Consider the following 20000-nt stretch of genomic DNA (forward strand, 5'->3'; position numbering starts at 1 on the left):
CTGATGAGTGCAGGAGAAGGGAACTTCTTAGAGTAATATTTTCAGTAACTAGGAGCTTACAGATTAACAGGGTTGGAAGGGACCTTGCAGGTCATCTAGTCCAACCCCGTGCCCAAGCAGGAGATCCTAGACCATTTCTGACAGATGGCAATCCAGTCTCTTCTTGAAAGCTTCCAGGGATGAAGCTCCCACAACTTCTGAAGGCAACTTCTGTTCCATGGGTTGATTGTTCTCCCTGTCAGGAAATTTCTCCTTATTTCCAGGTTGAATCTCTCCTTGGTCAGTTTTCATCCATTGTTCCTTGTCTGGCCTTCAAGTGTTTTGGAGAATAGCTTGACCCCTTTCTCCTCTCTGTGGTAGCCTCTCAAATATTGGAAGACTGCTATGCAAGTTTGAACGGTCGCTGAGTCGAGAACCAGTTATAGTTGAGAGGACTAAGTGGTGTCTGTTCATCAGTTTGGGAAAATGAATCTATTGACCAGGAGAATAAAATTGCTGAAGTATGAAGTCAAAGTGTATCAGCTGATAAACATGAATGGGCAGGGGGTTCGACTAGATGGCTTACAAGGTCCCTTCCAGCTTTGTTAATCTGTAAGCAAGTAAATGCAAAGACCATAGGTTATCCACACATGGAAACAAAACCACATTAATGCTTTGGAAAAAACAGGAATATTTTCTATAATGTAATGGGATACAAGAAACATGCCACTCTCTCTCTCTCTCTCTCACACACACACAATTTCATTTAGCCCCCTTTTACCTGTCTATAATCTTAAAGTAAAGGAGTAAAGGTTCCCCTTGCATATACGTGCTACTCATTCCAGACCCTACAGGGCGGTGCTCATCTCTGTTTCAAAACCGAAGAGCCAGCGTTGTCCAAAGATGTCTCCGTGGTCAGCATTACTAAATGGCGAAGGTGCATGGAACGCTGTTACCTTCCCACCAAAGGTGGCCCCTATTTTTCTACTTGCAGTTTTTACATGCTTTCGAACTGCTAGGTTGGCAGAAGCTGGGACAAGTAATGGGAGCTCACTCCGTTATGTGGCGCTAGGGATTTGAACTGCCGAACTTTGACCTTTCGGATCGACAAGTTCAGCGCCTTAGCTACTGAACTCCTGTGTCTATAATCTTGCAAGAAATCAAAAATATGTCAGAATTGAGCCCTCTTTCCTCCACCACGAGGGTAAAATATGAAGAAGTTGTGCTTTAAGATGTCATCATTTTAAGAATAAATTTGCAAAGATAACCAGCTGTGGCTTGGCATTCTCCATGGTCCTGAAAATTATATGCGTATTACATTAATTACATGTAATTAAGGCATGCAAATTAACAGAACGGTCCCTCCTAAAACACAGTGCATTTCACTCTGTATTTAAGAATTTGTCCACCCCTTAATTAAACCTTCTTGGTGATGGGAAAAAAAGGGGGCGAGTGGGATATTGAGTTAACTTGGAGGGCCCTGTTGAAAAGAACAGGTGTAAATTTATGTCTTTTATTGGACTAATTCATATGGGGAACTTTCCAACATTCAATAAATCTTCAGGCCTGGATATTAGGGCCAGCAAGTTTGAAGCGAAGGAGGAAAGAACGAGAATAAATTATGTTGCTTTTGATTTTGTTAGTCTTTTTGCAGGATTTTGCAAAAGTTAAAAAAAATGTCATTACTTCAGAACAGTTTGTCGCTGCAGGAAAAAAAACTAGTCCTATTTTCAGGGAATTTGCTTGTGACTCGGATCTTACCTAACGTAAAGGTTGCTGCTGTGTTTTTTCTCTTGTACATGTCCTGTAACGCGGATGAGAGACGCAACATCTGCCTGTGGAAGGACAGGAAAGGAAATTGAATTTGGTGATTTCCCCCTTAAAAAGGGAAGGTTTTCATTGGAGGAGCAGGGAAAAGCGGTAGGTACATTCACCGCCTTGAGTTACTTAGAAAACTATTAAAAGTGGGATAAAAATGCATGCATAAATGGAAGATTTCCTACCCTCCAGATGGGTTGGAACTGTGACACACAAAACGGTAAGTCAACACAGAAGGAACCAAATTGCAGGAAAACATTCTTAACCAGGTGGGTTATTAGAGTGGGCTGTAGCAATTAATAAGGTAAAGCTAAAGGTTCCCCTCGCACATATGTGGTAGTCCTTCCCGACTCTGGGGGGCAGTGCTCATATCCGTTTCTAAGCCGAAGAGCCAGCGCTGTCCGAAGATGTCTCCGTGGTCATGTGGCCGGCATGACTCAACACCCAAGGCGCATGGAACGCTGTTCCCTTCCTACCAAAGGTGGTTCCTATTTTTCTACTTGCATTTTTCACATTTTTTTCGAACTGCTCAGTTGGCAGAAGCCAGGAGAAGTCATGGGAGCTCACTCCATTACGTGGTGCTAGGGATTCAAACCGCTGAACTGCCAACCTTTCTGATTGACAAGTCATGTCTAAGGTGGGACTAGAACTCACCATCTCCTGGTGCTCGGCCCAATGTCTCCCAGAGAGCTTTCATGTCTAAGGTGGGACTAGAACTCACCATCTCCTAGTGCTTGGTCAAAGGTCACCCAGCTGGCTTTCATGCCTAAAGTTGGACTAGAACTCCCAGTCTTCTGATACTTGGCCCAAAGTCACCCAGCTGGTTTTGATGGTGAGGGCTGGAATAGAACTTACAGTCTCACAGTGATTGGCCCAAAGTCGCCAGCCAGCTTTCATGGCTAAACTCGGACTAGAATTCACAGTCTCCTTAACTGTAACTTAACGTGTGGTCATGATTCTTCCTGCTGGACACAAGATGAATTAAATGTCAACTATATTAAGAAGTCCTTGCCCCTATTCTTAATTCCCGCAGTGATGGATAGAATCAGAATCAAAAGTAGAGCTGGAAGGGTCCTTGGGGGTCTTCTAGTCTAGCCTCCTGCTCAAGCAGGAGATCTTATACCATTTCTCTTTTTAAAAACCCACCAATGATGAAGCGCCCACAAGTTCTGGTGGCAAGCTGTTCCACTGGTTAAAGGTCTTCACTGCTAGGAAGTTTCTCCTTAATTCCAGGTTGCTTCTCTCCTTGATTAGTTTCCATCCAAAGAATCCAGACAACTATGCCTACTATTTTATTAATTACTATTGCCTTTTTCTTACCACTACCAACAACAACACTTATCACACTTTTGTCACATCCCACTGCTGTCACAAACATGCTTACCTCGCTGAGTTACCTTGCCCATGAACAAAGAGCCGTGTCTACCTGAACCTTAAAAAGCCAACCTGGTCAGATCTAGTACATACCTGGGTAGATCCCTGCCAGGGCAACTGCCTAAACTGGGATATCCATGCAAAAATCTCAGCACAAGACAAAAACAAACCACTTCTAATGTAGTTGTGGGTGGGAACAATACCCAGGAATATCCCTGTAGTAACCAGGATACCAAATCATGGAAAACTCATTATTTTCCAATGTGTCAACTCCTTCCAACTTTGATCTGAATGACATGCGTAACAGTTGTATTTACACAAAATGCTTATTAGTCATTTCTCTACAGTAAACTCCAAGTGGCGTACTATATAAACAAAGATTAAAACAATCTATCTTGTGACACAAAAGGCAACAATAATTAGCAGTGCCATGCCTGCTGCCATCGCTAAGGAGTTGTCCATCTGGAAGGAGAAAAATTGAAAATGCACCTCCATAACCACTGTCAGCAGCGATGAAAAAGGCTGAATAACGGGGAGATTTTTACCAACCACAAAGCTCACCAGGGAGCCTCAGTCTCCAATGCTATAATGAAGATTATCAATGGCTGTTAGCCGCCACAAGAAAATGCATCTTCCATACTCAAAGACTATCTTGCTTCGGTGGGGGAGATAAATGACAGGAGAAAGCTTTGCTTTCTCTTACAAAAAGGATCTTGCTGGACGTCACAGAATGCAGCAACAGCTGAGCTGTCAGCTTCTTTATGCAGGATAATTCTGACATTTGTAGGGGGGGCGGAATTTAAGTCAAAGGACTCAGTTGCTACTCGAGGTAGGTCCCTAATTCCATTTCCCCTCAATCTTTATTAAGTATAATAAAATAAAATACAGATAAGAACAACGATAATAAAGGAGCAGGAGGAAAAAAGAAGGGAAGATGGGTGCAAAGTAAAAAGGAAAGAAAAAAAGAGAGCAGTGACTGCCACCTTTTTTGGTGCAGTAAAATACAGCCACCACCTCAGAATAAGAGTTGGAAGGGACCTTGGAGGTCTTCTAGTCTAACCCCGTGCTCAAGGAGGAGATTCTATGCAATTCCAGACAAATGGCAGTCCAGTCTCTTCTTGAAAACCTCCAGTGATGAAGCTCCCACAACTTCTAAAGACAACTCACTGTTCTCACTGTTAGAAAGTTTCTCCTTAATTCCAGGTTGCTTCCCCCTTAGTTCTAGGTTGCTTCTCTCCTTGCTTAGTTTCCATCCATTGCTTCTTTTCCTGCCCTCAGGTGCTTTAGAGGACCCCCTCAAATATTGGAACACTGCTATCATGTCACCCCCAGTCTTTCTTTTCACTAAAGTAAAGGTAAAGTTTCCCCTCACACATATGTGCTGATCGTTCCTGACTCTAGGGGACGGTGCTCATCTCCATTCCAAAGCTGAAGAGCCAGCGCTGTCCGAAGATGTCTCCGTGGTCATGTGGCTGGCTAAAAACTGAAGGTGCACTGAACACTGTTACCTTCCCACCAAAGATGGTTCCTATTTTTCTACTTGCATATTTTACGTGCTTTTGAATGCTAGGTTGGCGGAAGCTGGGACAAGTCACGGGAGCTCACTCCATTACGCGGCACTAGGGATTCGAACTGCTGAACTGCCGACCATTCTGATTGACAAGCTCAGCATCTTAGCCACTGAGCCACTGCACTACAATAGACATATCCAATTCCTGCAACTGTTCTACTCTTTGATCTTCCACTCCCTTAATCCTCTTTGTTGCTCTTCTCTGCATTCTTTTCAGAATCTCAACATCCTTTTTATAATACGGTGACCAAAACTGGATGCAATATTCTAAGTGTGGCCTCAACTTCTCACTTTATACATTTAGTAAATGCCAGGCATTTCTATAAAAACAAAGTAATTTAATCACCAAAACCTCAAATCAAAGTTTCATATATATTTTTTCTGTTTCAAGCAAGTCTGGCTCCCGAATTTCAAAGTTTCCTTCCAAGATGCCAAAGCTAAATATATATATAATACAGTGATGGGAAGGCTTCTCTTAAGATTTGGAGAAATCTCACCAGCAGAAGCCACCTGGGCTTACAAGAAAGATCGTTTCTCCAGGCAGGAAAAATGCAAAAAAGAGAATTTGATCTCCTTCTGCGGAGTATAATCTGACAGGGGAGGGTTATTACATAGGAGGCTGATTGAATCAGCTAGGAGAAGAGCTATTTCAGTGAGAATTACAGCCACTGATTTTGCAGAGTGGCCTTGATGCTACTTTAGGCAGCATGAGCGGGTGCGGATTAAGGTGGAGGATACAGAGATGGTTGGGAACGTAAGCGGGGGGAGAGAAAATGCTGATCCTGAAGAGCTGCCAAATCAATTTGAGGGTAATGCAAAACATGATGGAGCATCAACCTCATGCGGAGAAACTTCAGGCTAATGATTAGGCGCAATGTGGAGCATGCAACGTGGAGTGTAGGGGAAGCTAAACACATCCTGTTCCAGGCTGGGAAAACAGCTTCCCAACTTTGCTTGGAAGAAAGAGCTAAAAGCAAATGATGTCATCTCAATCAGAGGACCACAATCAGCCAGGCTCTACTGTAATGGCAAGGCTTCCAATGATGGAGAAGGAAGGAAGGAAGGAAGGAAGGAAGGAAGGAAGGAAGGAAGGAAGGAAGGAAGGAAGGAAGGAAGGAAGGAAGGAAGGAAGGAAGGAAGGATAGAAGAATAACAGAGTTGGGAGGGACCTTGGAGGTCTTCTAGTCCATCCCCCTGCTCAAGCAGGAAACCCTACATCATTTCAGACAAGTGACTGTTCAATCTCTTCTTAAAAACCTCCAGTGAGGATCACCTACAATGTTCATCCAGTAACTATTAGCCTACTTAATACATTATCTAGCCTTCTATCCAATCACATTATTTACAGTTTGTTCCAGTCTTGTTACCTTGTCATATATCAATAATAAAATCTTTTCCAAACTTCAAAGTATTCCGATTCCCCTTTATTTTTTAGTTCAAGAGTGAGCCTATCTGCTTCCGCACAGGCCAAAATCTTTCTGAATATATCTAACTCTGATGGTGTATTTTCTTTTTTCCAATACTGCGTATAAGTTATATGCGCTGCAGTTAGTACATGTATAATTAGATAAAGCACATCTTTCTTATACCCCTCCGGTATTATGCCTAGGAGAAAAATTTCTGGTTTGAACAAAATTTGATCTCCCACCATTTGTTCCAACGATGAACTCTTCTGATGGGAGAACAAAGTTGGTACAACCTCACTTCTGGAGAAGTTCCTATGAATGAAACATGTCTTTATTGTCGCTATTTCATCAGAGGATGCAAAAGCCACAAGAGCGAAACACGGCAGTTCGCTTAGCACTATCAAAGCAGGTGAGAAGAGTGATAAAATCTGTTAGCTTGAGCAAGATTGTTTTGTCTGATCCTCCATGCACTGCTGATTGTCTTCTCACACCTGGATTCTTGGAATCCGACAGAGTTTGAAGCTGCTGAATGACGTACGAAGGCCTCATGTTGAACTTCAGAGCTTCTAGCACCTGTTTTTCTTTCTCTGGGACTTTCAAGGGCATTTTTTCTTTTTCAAAAACCACTGCCGAAGTGACACGTTGGCCTTGGATCATGGCTCAGGGATGCATGGATGCATGGATGATATATACAGGAGAGAGAGAGAGAGAGAGAGAGACAGACAGACAGACAGACAGACAGACAGACAGACAGACAGAGTAGATAGATGATATATAGCTAGATAGAGATAGAGATAGATAGAGATAGATAGATAGATAGATAGATAGATAGATAGATAGATAGATAGATAGATAGATAGATAGATAGATAGATAGATAGATAGATAGATAGATAGATAGATAGATAGATAGATAGATATAATAAGAGAGAGAGGGGGGGGATCCCAAAGGTGCTTTTTTCAAGAGGCAACTTGACTTCCTGTTTTTTTTCTTTGAAGACGTTTCGCTTCTCATCCAAGAAGCATCTTCAGCTCTGGCTGGATGGTAGGGAATGGGAGGATTTATATTCCTTGCAGACAGCTGGTCATTTGCAGCCTTTTAGAGGGTCATTGAGGCTTATCTATATCATCAGGGTCATCTCTAAAAGACTCTCTAAAAGAATGTAAGAATTCCTCACTATCCTGTCAGAGCTGAAGAAGCTTCTTGGATGAAAAGTGAAACATCTTCAAAGAAAAATCAGGACATTCAAGTTGCCTCTTGAAAAGAGCAGCTTTGGGACCACCATGACCTGGATGACTGAGAATCTCCATAGACAGACAGACAGACAGACAGACGGACGGACGGATGGTCAGATGGTTGGTTGGGTGGTCAGTCAGTCAATCAGTCAGTCAGGGGAGGAAATGGCTTTCAAGGGATGGATTCAACATCATGTTAGACTTCCAGCTGCACATTAAGGTGTCAACCAGAAGAGACCAGAAGAACAACCTGGAAGTAAGGAGAAACTTCCTAATGGTGAGAACAATTAATCAGTAGAACAACTTGCCTACAGAAGTTGTGAAAGCTCCAACACTGGAGGTTTTCAAGAAGAGATTGGACAATCCCTTGTCTCAAATTGATATAGGCTTTCCTGCTTGAGCAGGGGGTTGGACTAGAAGACCTCCAAGGTCCCTTCCAGTTCAATTCTGGTTGATTGATTATTTGGAATCCAAGCATCCAAAGATTAAGCTAGATCGGGAGACCATACTTTCCATGTGCTTTCCTCTCTTAACAGAGATTAAAAAGCTCAGCCCCGGGTTGAATATTTAACGGCTATAAATATGCCGGTAATGATAATTGCCAGAATGATGGTAGAGGCCCATGAATAAATCTTGACTGATGCTATTTTTAAAAGCTGCCCTTCATTATATATTGTATGCCTCCTCTAAAGGTAAAGGTAACAGTTCCTCTTGCACATACTGTATGTGCTAATTGTTCCTGACTCTAGGGGGCGGCGCTCATCTCCGTTTCAAAGCCGAAGAGCCAGCGCTGTCCAAAGACGTCTCCGTGGTCATGTGGACAACATGACTCAATGCCGAAGGCACATGGAATGCTGTTCCCTTCCCACCAAAGGTGGTTCCTATTTTTCTACTTGCATTTTTACGTGCTTTTGAACTGCTAGGTTGGCAGAAGCTGGGACAAGTCATGGGAGCTCACTCCATTACGCAGAGCGAGGGATTTGAACTGCTGATCTTTCTGATCGACAAGCTCAGCATCTTAGCCACTGAGCCACCGTGTCCCTCGTGCCTTCTCTACTAATGCCTTAAACTTATCTTTCTCTGCTATCCTTCCATTTTTTAAAATCCCTCCTCCCCTACCCAAGGCCAAACATAGAGACTTCCACATACATTATCCCAGTTGTTCCGGCAGATCCTGTTGTCCTCTTAATAAGACCTTTGGCACTTTGAGCTAATAGAGAGCCCTGTGACACGGTGCTGGCCATGGCTTCAAGGCAGCCCCCATGGCGAACATGATAAGACAAGGCTTGCTAACTCACCCCCACCCCCGGAGACTGCAGAGATGCAATCAAAAAGGCGACTCAGCGATCAATGCCATCCTGTTTGAAGCCACCAAGACCATCCATAAGGAGCAAAATGTAATTATATCTATATAGAAGTAAGAAATACCGGAATAAAACAAGATTCTAGCTAGAGAGCTCATCATAAGATCTACTGTAGAATCAAAAACGTGGGAGAAATGTCATCTAACTCCAACATCAAAGCATTTGGCCATTAGAATCAGAGAATAAGAGAGATGGAAGGGAACTTAGAGCAGGGGTGAAATTCAGCAGGTTCTGGAAAACCGGTAGCAGAAATTTTGAGTAGCTCCTTGTCCCGACAAAATCCCCTTTTATTAATTGACTGTGAATTCTGCTCATTCACATCCAGCAAAGTCTTTCAAGGGAGGATTTACAGTCACAGACCTTCTCTGGCTTGGAGAGCTGCCAGGCCGATCTCTGCAGAACTTGAAAAGGTGTCTCGGAGAGTCACGAACTAATGAAGCGAACTAATTGTCTCCTGCAAACTCCACTCCCCTTTCGCTCTTTTTTTATTTCCTTTGGGAGGGGCCATTCATCGTCCCCCTGTGGCCTTACTCCCAAGTCAACCCCTGTTCCTTAGCTGTTCCCTTCGTCTGGCAATTCTGTGCATGGGCACACTGGGAACAGGCTCCAGCTGTTCTTCTGCCGCACTGATCTCCAACTCCGAAGGCAGCTGATAACTGGCATAAGGCTCTGGCCCCCCTCTGCCTCCGACGCAGAGCCTTCCTCAGAGCCTTCCCTAGACTCTAGGACTGGCCCATGTTCCTCCCCAACCTCCTCACTGTCCGAATCTGCTGCCAGCTCTGCTGGCTGCTGGCAGGCCCCAACACTGAGGACAATGGATCATTCCCTCAGGAGATACAGTTAGACAATGTAGGAAAGATCATACCAATGATGCTACTTCGTTGAATAACATCTACAAGCAAACAAGCGACCTCAGAGAGCACAGAGAATTCCACAACAACGCCCTGCATTCTGTTTTTATTGGGCTAATGACCACAAACCGAGCCTTTGAGGCAACATTTCTAGGAGCTCAATGTAGCCGAGAAAATAAACAGCATATCAGGAGAGCAATAACTCAGTCCATCCTTCCCATTTCCCTCCATATATCTCCTTAGGCTTGGCGCACAGTCCTTGCAAAAGAAAAAAAAAACTTTGTTCTTCTCTCATTAAAAGTTTTAGAAATCTTTTGACCTTGGAGCTTCACTTCATGCTCAAAGGTTTTTGTGAGAAAAGGACGAAGGGATCTGCATGGGAGCAATAGGTACAGATGGGCTCGAATTGCATCATAAATATTCCCTGGCCATAATACGGTCAAAAGAGAGGGGGGGGGGAATTTTAATCTATTTATTTCACCAGCGTCTCTGAAAAAGATGGGAAGCAGAGATGATAGGTAGGATGGTTTTTTTTTTTTTTTTTGGTGGAGTCAGATCAAAGAAAGATGATTTATGGCCAAAGGGATTTTGTTGCAACCTGCCAAAAAGAAATAAGTAAAATAAACAGATGGATTTTTATTTTATTCATTTGCCCCGAGAACGTTTTTGGATTGCTTCTTTGGGTGAGCTGGTTAAACACCCATAAAAGAGAAACTTCAGGTATGACTCACTACGTTCAGACAGAAATACAGTACTGCATGGGTTCAAGTCAGTGGTGAAATTTAGAAATTTTCCCTACCGGTTCTGTGGGCGTGACATGGTGGGGTGTGGCTTGGTGGTCATGTGCCCAGGTGGGCATGGTTGGTGGTCATGTGACTGGGTGGGCATCAGAGGTGAGTTCCTACAGGTTCGGCCAAGTAGGTAGTAACTCAGCCACCCACGTCCCCAAACCGATTCTATCTTAGTTTTTTCATACTGCGCATTCGCACATAACGTGCCTCAAACATGTGCATGCATGAAACATGCACATGCACCAAGCACATCCCGGAGCGAACTGGCAGTAACCAGCTCTATTTTGATTGATACCCCTAATTGCAAAAAACAGGGGGAAAAACCCAAATATTTGTCATCTGATCCTAAGATCAAACATATTCACCACATTAGCGTCAACATCTATATTCTTAGTCACTAACAACAGCACTATATTGATGAGGTATATAGCCTCGATTCAATAAATCCACCTACTAGAGAATAACTCTTAAAAAAAAAAAGAGGCATTCTTTAAAAGAAAATTCAGATGGCCACATCCTCCATGGGAAGACCCACAATCTGGGAAGGGTTAATTTTTAAACAGTGCCTTTTGTAACCAAGATGAATCGTTCAGGTTTAGTTTACTTACCAAATAAATAATATTTTGTGCTTTTCAGTTATTTCCCCATCATTATCCCAATTTTTCTTTCCGTTTTTTTTTTTTTTTTTTTTTGAGTATCAGGATTTAAATGGGAGTATCTTGAGATTCTCCACTGTGCTCATATGTATCACTCCCTGGAGTGGAACATTCTGAAAACGAAAGTGGGTGTATGTGCATGTTATGTGTTTGTGTGTGTGTGTGTGTGTCTCTGTGTGTGTGTGTGTGTGTGTGAGAGAGAGAGAGAGAGAGAGAGAGAGAGAGATTGAGAGAGAGAGAATGAGAGAGAAAGAAAATGAGAATGAGAAAATGAGAGAGAGAGAGAATGAGAGAATGAGAGCGAGAATGAGAGAGAGAATGAGTGAGAAAATGAGAGAGCGGGAATGAGAGAGAAAGAGAGAGAGACTGAGAATGAGAGATTGAGAGAGAATTAGAGGGAGAGAATGAGAATGAGAGAGAGAATGAGAGGATGAGAATGAGAGAGAATGAGAGAGAGAATGAGAGAGAGAATGAGAATGAGAGAGAGAATGAGAGAAAGAATGAGAATGAGAGAGAATGAGAGAGATTGAGAGAATGAGAGCGAGAATGAGAGGATGAGAATGAGAGAGAGAATGAGAGAGGGAGAATGGGAATGAAAGAGATTGAGAGAATGAGAGAGAAAATGAGTGAGAAAATGAGAGAGAGAATGAGAGAGAGAATGAGAATGAGAGCGAGAATGAGAGAGATTGAGAGAGAGGGAGAGAATGAGAATGAGAGCGAGAATGAGAGAGAGAATGAGAGAGAGGGAGAGAGAGAGATCAGGAGCTCTCTTTGGCAAGGGGAGAAAACTTCTGAGGAACATCTAGCAGATGTTGGCACTGTGTGAGTAGAAAGATTTACAGGATCCAATCTGGGTTTATCACTGGGACCAGAGTTTTACTCTTCTGAGCTTTCAGACTCCTGCTGGAGCCCATCCTCAGGGAACTCCACCGGAATGGAATGCGTACCTTTGATTTGCGATCACCTTCAACTTGGAGCTGAACTCAACAATTGTTGGAACTGTGGCAGTAGAAGACACAGTCGAGGGTCAGGCTTTGGTGAGTCTCGTTAAGGTCATCCATCTCTTCCTATCACCTAATGTATGCCTCGCTACTTTCTGACCCTTGCAGATAATATGGATCCCAACAGTCACAGTTTCCAACCACCCATCGTAGTTTAGAGAGGAAGGGATTTGGGGGAAGCATAGCTTCTTCTCTGGGAATATTGTACTGCTAACCAAAGCATACAAAACCTTTGCTAGACCAATTCTCGAATACAGCTCATCTGCCTGGAACCCGCACTGCATATCGGACATTAACACAATTGAGAGATATTTCACGAGAGGAGCCCTCCGCTCCTCTGCTCACAACAGAATCCCTTAGGCCACCAAGCTTGAAATTTTGGCCTTGGACAACTTAGAACTACGCCATCTTCGATCCGACCTGAGCGTAGTACAGAAAATTATCTGCTACAACATCCTACCTGTCAACGACTACTTCAGTTTCAACCACAACAACACACGAGCACACAATCGATACAAACTCAAGGTAAATGGCTCCAAACTCGATTGCAGAAAATATGACTTCAGCAACAGAGTGGTCAATGCCTGGAATGCTCTACCTGACTCTTTGGTTTTATCCCCCAAACCCCCAAAACTTTAACCTTAGACTGTCTCCTGTCGACCTCACCCCATTTCTAAGAGGTCTGTAAGGGGCCGTGCATAAATGCACCAAAGTGCCTACCATTCCTGTCCTAATGTCGCCATTAATTCATATCCATTTCATGTATTCAAAATCATGTTTATACTTACAGATGTTATCTAATACATGCTTGACAAAATAAATAAAATAAAAATAAATAAATAAAAAGAGGAAACCTTGTTGTTTGTTTTACTAAGAAACTAAGAAGGAGAGGTTTGCGCTAGACTCAAATCTTTCTGCCTCGTTGCACGGAACGTATGGATTTGCGACAACTCCTATATCTGCAGCCTCCTGGGGGACCGTTGCCGAACCCAGAAGTCTGACAAGTCATGCATGCATGCATGAACAAATAAATAAAATGCACACGCACCAAATTACAGCTCACCGATGCAATATTTTACAGAAAAAGACAGCCTCCAAGGATCATCCTTGGAGTAAAGTTATGCTAAATGGATGGAAATTAAGGGTTTTGATGTTTTTTTCTTTCCCAAGAAGGAAGAGGGAGAAGAAGCTTCGGTATAAATTGATGGAAGACTTTAATTAACTCAAAGTGCCTAAGGGGACAAAAAATAAAAATAAAAAGAGCATTAGAAGTATTGCAGAATTTCTTTCCTCCACCCCCCAAAGAAAGCCTCAAAAGTGAAAATTCCGCTTGCCTGCTCCTTTGGACTCAGGACATCCATTTCGAAAGCAAAGAGAATGCAACAAGATCATCATAACTGTTAAAGGAGAGTGGAGATTTCCCAGTTTAAGAACCATTTCAGCTGACAGATAGCTCAAATGTATGCAGGATAGTCATGTACAATTATGTGATACAATAACTCCAGGGTGGGCAATTCAAGAGTTTGCGGCAACATAGAAAGCTCGTTTTTCTTCCCCCTCCGCTCAAGCCCACAGGCATTCCACCACCACACTTTGAAACAAAATGGTAAATTGGATCGGTGTGATTAAAATTACAAATAAAAGAAAATTATAATTACGCCTTTGGCAAAGTGTCATGTACCGATTTTGAGCTGCAAAACTCACAAACTTGGAGAAAAACGGGGCACGGCGGAAGCTAAGGGTGTGCTAGTCGTTCCCGAATCTAGGGGCTGGTGCTCATCTCTGTTTCAAAGCCGAAGAGCCAGCGCTGTCCGAAGACGTCTCCGTGGTCATGTGGCCAGCATGACTCAACGACGAAGGTGCACGGAAAGCTGTTTCCTTCCCACCAAAGGTGGTCCCTGTTTTTCTACTTGCATTTTTTATGTGCTTTCAAACTGCTAGGTTGGCAGAAGCTGGGACAAGTAACGGGAGCTCACTCCGTTATGCAGCACTAGGGATTGGATCCGCCAAACTGCCGATTTTTCTGATTGACAAGCTCAGCATCTTAGCCACTGAGCCACCGCGTCCCTCAACGAGACTGTACTACATAGTATTTTTTTAAAAAGCACGCCATTGATGAATTTGCAGAGCTGACTCTCTCCACGCTGGGGACTGTTGAAGAAGGATGGAGATGAATCTTTCAGAAGGTGGAAGATCATGGACCGAACACGCCAGAAAGTTTCCACTTCGCAACTCCATTTGTATGCAAACCGCAACATTCAATTGGAATATGAGACAAAGGGGAGCCTGCCATCATTTGCCAATTTGTCCATCTTGGTTGACAGGTTCCTGACAACTTGATAGCCTCAACAAAATGTCCAGAAAACCCAAGAGGCAGCTGGATGAAAACCCCATTTTCACCCGCTGGAAAATGTAACTCCTTTTAGCAGGGCGCTGAAGTGATTGCAATATATTGCTGCCTACTTGAGTGAATCTCAGGAGTTGTAACAGTGGCAACAAGATTGCTCTTGAAGGAAGTGAGATGGAAAGACTTATTAATTCTGACCTGCAAACGGACTGGAAGAGGCCGGATGCATGGGCCAGACAATTATCCAGATAGCCTAGCATTATCTAATTCACCTGGCTGACAACTACCTGCCTTGGGCAATTGTTACAACGGCTACCTTGGCCTTCCAACTCAACTGGAATTTGAGGCCTCTAATATAGCACTTAGACTTATATACTGCTTTATGGTGCTTTTACAAACCTCTCTAAGTGGTTTACAAAGTCAGCCTGTTCCCCCCAACAATCTGGGTCCTCATTTTACCCACCTTGGAAGGACAGAAGGATGAGTCAACCTTGAGCTGGTGAGGATCGAACTTATGGCAGTCAGCAGAAGTAACCTGCAATGCTGCATTCTAACCACTGGGTCACCACAGCCCTTCCTTCCTTCCTTCCTTCCTTCCTTCCTTCCTTCCTTCCTTCCTTCCTTCCTTCCTTCCTTTCCACTTACCAATAGCCCTTAGACTTATATATTGCTTCACGGTGCTTTACAGCCCTAAGTGGTTTACAGAGTCAGCATATTGAGTACTATGATCTGGATCCTCATTTTACTCACCTTGGAAGGATGGAAGGCTGAGTCAACCTTGAGCTGGTGAGGATCGAACATGGCAGTCAGCAGAAGTAACCTGCAATACTGCATTCTAACCACTGGGTCACCACAGCCCTTCCTTCCTTCCTTCTTCCTTCCTTCCTTCCTTCCTTCCTTCCTTCCTTCCTTCCTTCCTTCCTTCCTTTCCACTTACCAATAGCCCTTAGACTTATATATCGCTTCACGGTGCTTTACAGCCCTCTCTAAGTGGTTTACAGAGTCAGCATATTGAGTACTATGATCTGGATCCTCATTTTACCCACCTTGGAAGGATGGAAGGCTGAGTCAACCTTGAGCTGGTGAGGATCGAACTGCTTGCAGTCAGCAGAAGTCACCTGCAATACTGCATTCTAGCCACTGCGCCACCACAACTCTTATTTTTAAAAATGAGCTCTTTTGGCTCTCAACAAACTGGGTTTGGATGTGTCTTGCATTTCTGACCTATCTTGTATCAGGTTGGGTTTTACTTTGCAGCGCTTTGCACTTTTTTTAAAGGTATAGGATAAAAAGTCTAGCAGAGATGGCCACAGCAAAGTTGGCAGTGTCAAGCTGCCTCAAGGAACCCCGGATTCTGAGCAAATCTAGGAAGTTAAGAGTGATTCTGACAGAAGGAAGTGGCCGATTCACACTATTGACATGAGAACTCTATGAAGTCAATGGTGATCAAGGCACATTGGAAGGAGATGGATGGATGAAGTGCCATCACGTCATCACAACTTTTAGAAATGTCACAGAAATAGTGTAGGGCCTCTTGCTTGGGCAGGGGGTTGGGCTAGATGACCTACAAGATCCCTTCCAACTGTTGAAAAGAAAGAAACATCAGTGTCAAGGTTCCAAATAGAATCCAAAAGTAAATTGGAGCCCCAGGCAAACTTTTGCTCAAAGTTCCAATTTATTAAGAGAGCCATCTGGGAAAACCTGAATCTGAAAGCTTCTAGGTTTCCCCCACCTAGTTGAAAGTTCAAGATCTTGCCCCCGTGCCCACAAGTCCATCATATGGCCCAATCTCCCACTGCCATGCTGGCAATTCCACCCATCCAGTTTCAGTCAGGTGCAGAGGTGCAGAGCCAAAGGATGACCTTGGCTTTCTAGAAAGAATTTTGTTATGGCTGCATATCATCTAACTCCATACAATCCCCCTTCCTATTTCCCCACAGTGGAAAAAAGCATAGTAGAATAATGGAAAGTGTGGCAGGCCAAAGATCCAAAAGAAAAGATGGCTGCAGGCCTGACAATCAGCTTCCTCCAAGAGTAACCCCAATATAAAGTTGAGAGGAAGGTTGGTGGACAATAGAAAGGGAGAAATACTCCTTGTATTACCTCCCACCCACCCAGCGCCACCCCTGTTTAGTGACATGACAAAAGCCCATGTTTCCCATTTCCTCCTCCGTCCCGTCCCCCATCGCTGCCCCCAATTTGCTGCTTTGAAAAGACATCTGGACGTCTTTGTCATTATTGCAATTGTACTGTAGTCACTTAAAAGACTATTTTGCATCATACAAACGGAGAGCAAGTCAGCTCCCCAGCCTGCTCAGACCATCTGCGTCTGGTTGCCACGCAGACATTAAGCTCGCTTCCCAGAAGGGCATCTCTAATGATGCTGAAGATAAAGGAGGGCCTCTCTTCAGAGAAGAAACCCAATGCCCGGTTTCTCCCAGGCATGGAGGTCAATGAACTTTCATCCAAACTGGAAATAAATTATGTTCTGCCACAGATACGAGTTCAAAAACAATTAAGCCTCTATCATGAGTATGCCATATGCACAAGAAAGACGTTATGGAGTACTGAGTTGTGGAAGGATTACAAAACAATACAATAGCAGAGTTGGAAGGGACCTTGGAGGTCTTCCAGTCCAACCCCCTGCCCAGGCAGGAAACCCTATACCATTTCAGACAAACGGCTATCCAACATCTTCTTAAAGACCCTCCCTGTCCTACTGTCTGCATTTACTTGTACTCATTCCTTGTTCATATTTATACTTATACCTGTTATCTAGTATATGTTCAACAAATTAAACAAAAATAAAATAAAATAAATAAATGAATAAAAATGTTTACTCTAACGAAGATAAGAACCAGGGATGACATAGCATCTTCCAGTTTGAAGGGCTGCCACCAAAGGGCAGGCCAAGAAGTTGCAGGTGGAAACTTATCAGAGACCCTGACAATGAGAACAATTACTCAATGGAATGGCCGCTTCCTCCAGAAGTTGTGGTGCTCCATCTCTAGTGGTTTTCAAGACTTTGGACAACCCTTTGTCCAGAAGGTTATAAGATCTCCTATTCAAGCAGAGAGGTGGACTAGAACAGGGATTGGTAACCTTAAACACTTAAAGAGCCACAAAGGTCCTAACTGGAAGCACCCCCTCTTCAATTCTGGAGCTGACCGGAAGTCCAGTTCCCCCATCAAAGAGTTTCCTCCTAGTGTGACATCCTTTTTCCTCTGCTGACCGGAGGTCTGGTTCCCCCACCATAGAGTCTCCTCCTAGCACGGCATCCTTTTTTCTCTACCTGTCCTTACTAAAAGCCCTCTCCATGGTGGAGCCAACCAGCAACAGGGAGTTGCAGCAGAGGGAGGAAGGAGCCACATGCGGCTCCAGAGCCGCAGGTTGTTGACCCCTGAACTAGAAGATCTCCAAGATGCCTTCCAACTCTATTATTCTAAGCTTGCATAGCTTACACAACGTCTTCCGAGAGAGGAGAACGAGCAGGGAGATCTGGAGCAACAACTAGGCGGCTTCCTTTGCTATGTATCCCAAAGATTCAAAGGTGAATGACAGAACCCAAGACTGAGACGGTAAAGTGTTCTGCTTTTCCCCCCACTTATGGATGTTTCCTCCCCCCAAAATGGATACTTTCATTGCTAAAGGTGTGTGGCTAGTGTAAGGTGTTATTTACTACAATTGTGGACATGTTTGGACCTATTTTTTGCCCTTGGGGAAAGCATCGTATAGCTGTCACAGTGGACGGTCACCCAGCTAAGTTATTAGCTAGTTAATTACCTTCTTCTGAGCCAATCTAGGAAGGGATGCTTTGAAAACAGAAGCCCTGTCCTCCTTCGAGGAAACCAAGGTCCTCATTCCACCGCTGTCAGTAGAAGAAATATTGGAATCATTTTGTCCCCCACGAAGTCCGGTTAGGTGCCCTTGCTGGGGAAGAAGGGCAAGAGACAAGCGATCTGTCAGAAGACATTCCAGATAAGACGTTTGATTTATACCTAAGATGGACTTGCGATGGGCAAGGAGACGATGCACCAGTGATAGCTGAGGGGAGGAAAGTCAGAGGCATCGAAGTCACTCACAGAGGCGTCAAAGGAGAAAAGCTAAGCAATAACTTCGGCTTACTTTCTGCTAAGAAAGAGCTCTCTATGGGTAGTTCTCCACTTAGGACACAGATGAGCCCAAATATCTACTGTTAAGGGAGACAATGGATAAGTGCTGGTGGCACCACAGTATTGCAAGCAAACTCTGCCCACTGCCAGGTGTTCAATCTTGACCGGCTCAAGGTTGATTCATCCTTCCATCCTTCCGAGTTCAGTAAAATGAGGGCCCAGATTGTTGTGGGCAAAACGCTGACTCCGTAAACTGCTCAGAGAGTGTTGTAAAGCACTAAAAAGCCTAAGTGTTATTGCTCTTCCTTCCTTCCTTCCTTCCTTCCTTCCTTCCTTCCTTCCTTCCTTCCCTCCCTCCCTCCCTCCCTCCCTCCTCCCTTCCCTTCCCTTCCTTCCCTCCCTCCCTCCCTTCCCTCTCTTCCTTCTGTGATGGTGCAGTGGTTATTATGCAGAATTGCAGGCGAACTCTGCCCATTGCCAGGAGTTCGATCTTGACCAGCTCCAGGTTGACCCATCCTTCCATCCTTCCGAGGTCTGTAAAATGAATACCCAAATTGTTGGGGGCAATAATGTTGGCTTGGTAAACCACCCAGTGTGTGCTCCAGAGCACTGTGACACAGTATATAAGTCGAAGTGCTAGTAAGTGAGTTTTGTCTTATTTTACGATCTCTCTTCCCGCCTTTGTTAAGCGAATCACAGCATCTGTTAAGTTAGTAACACGGTTGTCCCAACAGGTTTCCCCATTGTCTTTGCTTGTCAGACGATTGCAAAAAAAGGGATCCCCTGGCTAGGGACACGGCAAGGGACACAACAACTGTCGTAAATATCAACCAGTTGCCATGTAATTGAATTTTAAGCACGTGACCAATGGGGAGGCTGGTCGTAAGTGTGAAACACGGTCATCAGTCACTTTTTTCAGGGCCGTGGTAACTTTAAAGGAATGGTTGTAAGTCAAGGATGAGATCTTTTTTCCTTCTGCTGCAAACCACCTCTTTCCAAAGGCCCCAAATAATATTATTTTTCCCAGGTTTTGCTTTCCCTGCTTCTGTTTCTCTGCCTGAAACCCACAAGATTTCTCCACTTAGTATGCTAGCAGAACAACAACTGTTGCTTGTATTATTTTTTGACAACCAGGAACTGTTAGTGGGGAGGATTCATGGAAGGAGAAAGAGAGAAGTTTTCAGTCTTGTTTTTCTCTTCTGGTGAGAGGTCATTAAATGTTTTATGGGCACGTTGAAACAAGAGGAGGCTTAATATTCTGATTTTTGTGGCATTCTGTGTTAAAAATTGGTAGGCAGAGGCTCTGTGGTTATTTGTTGGTTGACGCCAAGTTTCAGCTGCAGGACTCTGCATGGTTGGGGGATGCCCCACAGAATAAGGGGTCAAGCTATGCCCCAAAGCACCTGAAGGCAGGATAAGAAGCAATGGGTGGAAACTAACCAAGCAGAGAAGCAACTTAGAACTGAGGAGAAATTTCCTGACAGTGAGGACAATTA

General features: G+C 43.9%; 1 protein-coding gene across 2 annotated transcripts in view; it reads right to left on the reverse strand.

The window, feature by feature from the left end:
- The window catches only part of GRIK4 (glutamate ionotropic receptor kainate type subunit 4), a 291990-nt gene that overhangs the window by 196185 nt on the left and 75805 nt on the right, over positions 1-20000 (reverse strand). Inside the window, exon 2 of one of the 2 annotated variants that reach the window (XM_081961106.1) lies at positions 1741-1814. The exons of the other annotated variant lie outside the window; for it this stretch is intronic. The gene's annotated coding sequence lies outside the window, so the exon portion shown is untranslated. The remainder of the gene's footprint in view (positions 1-1740; positions 1815-20000) is intronic. 2 annotated transcript variants of the gene reach the window in all.

This window comes from Natrix helvetica (assembly GCF_964273705.1).
Source record: "Natrix helvetica genome assembly, chromosome: 8".
Taxonomy (NCBI): Eukaryota; Metazoa; Chordata; class Lepidosauria; order Squamata; family Natricidae; genus Natrix; species Natrix helvetica.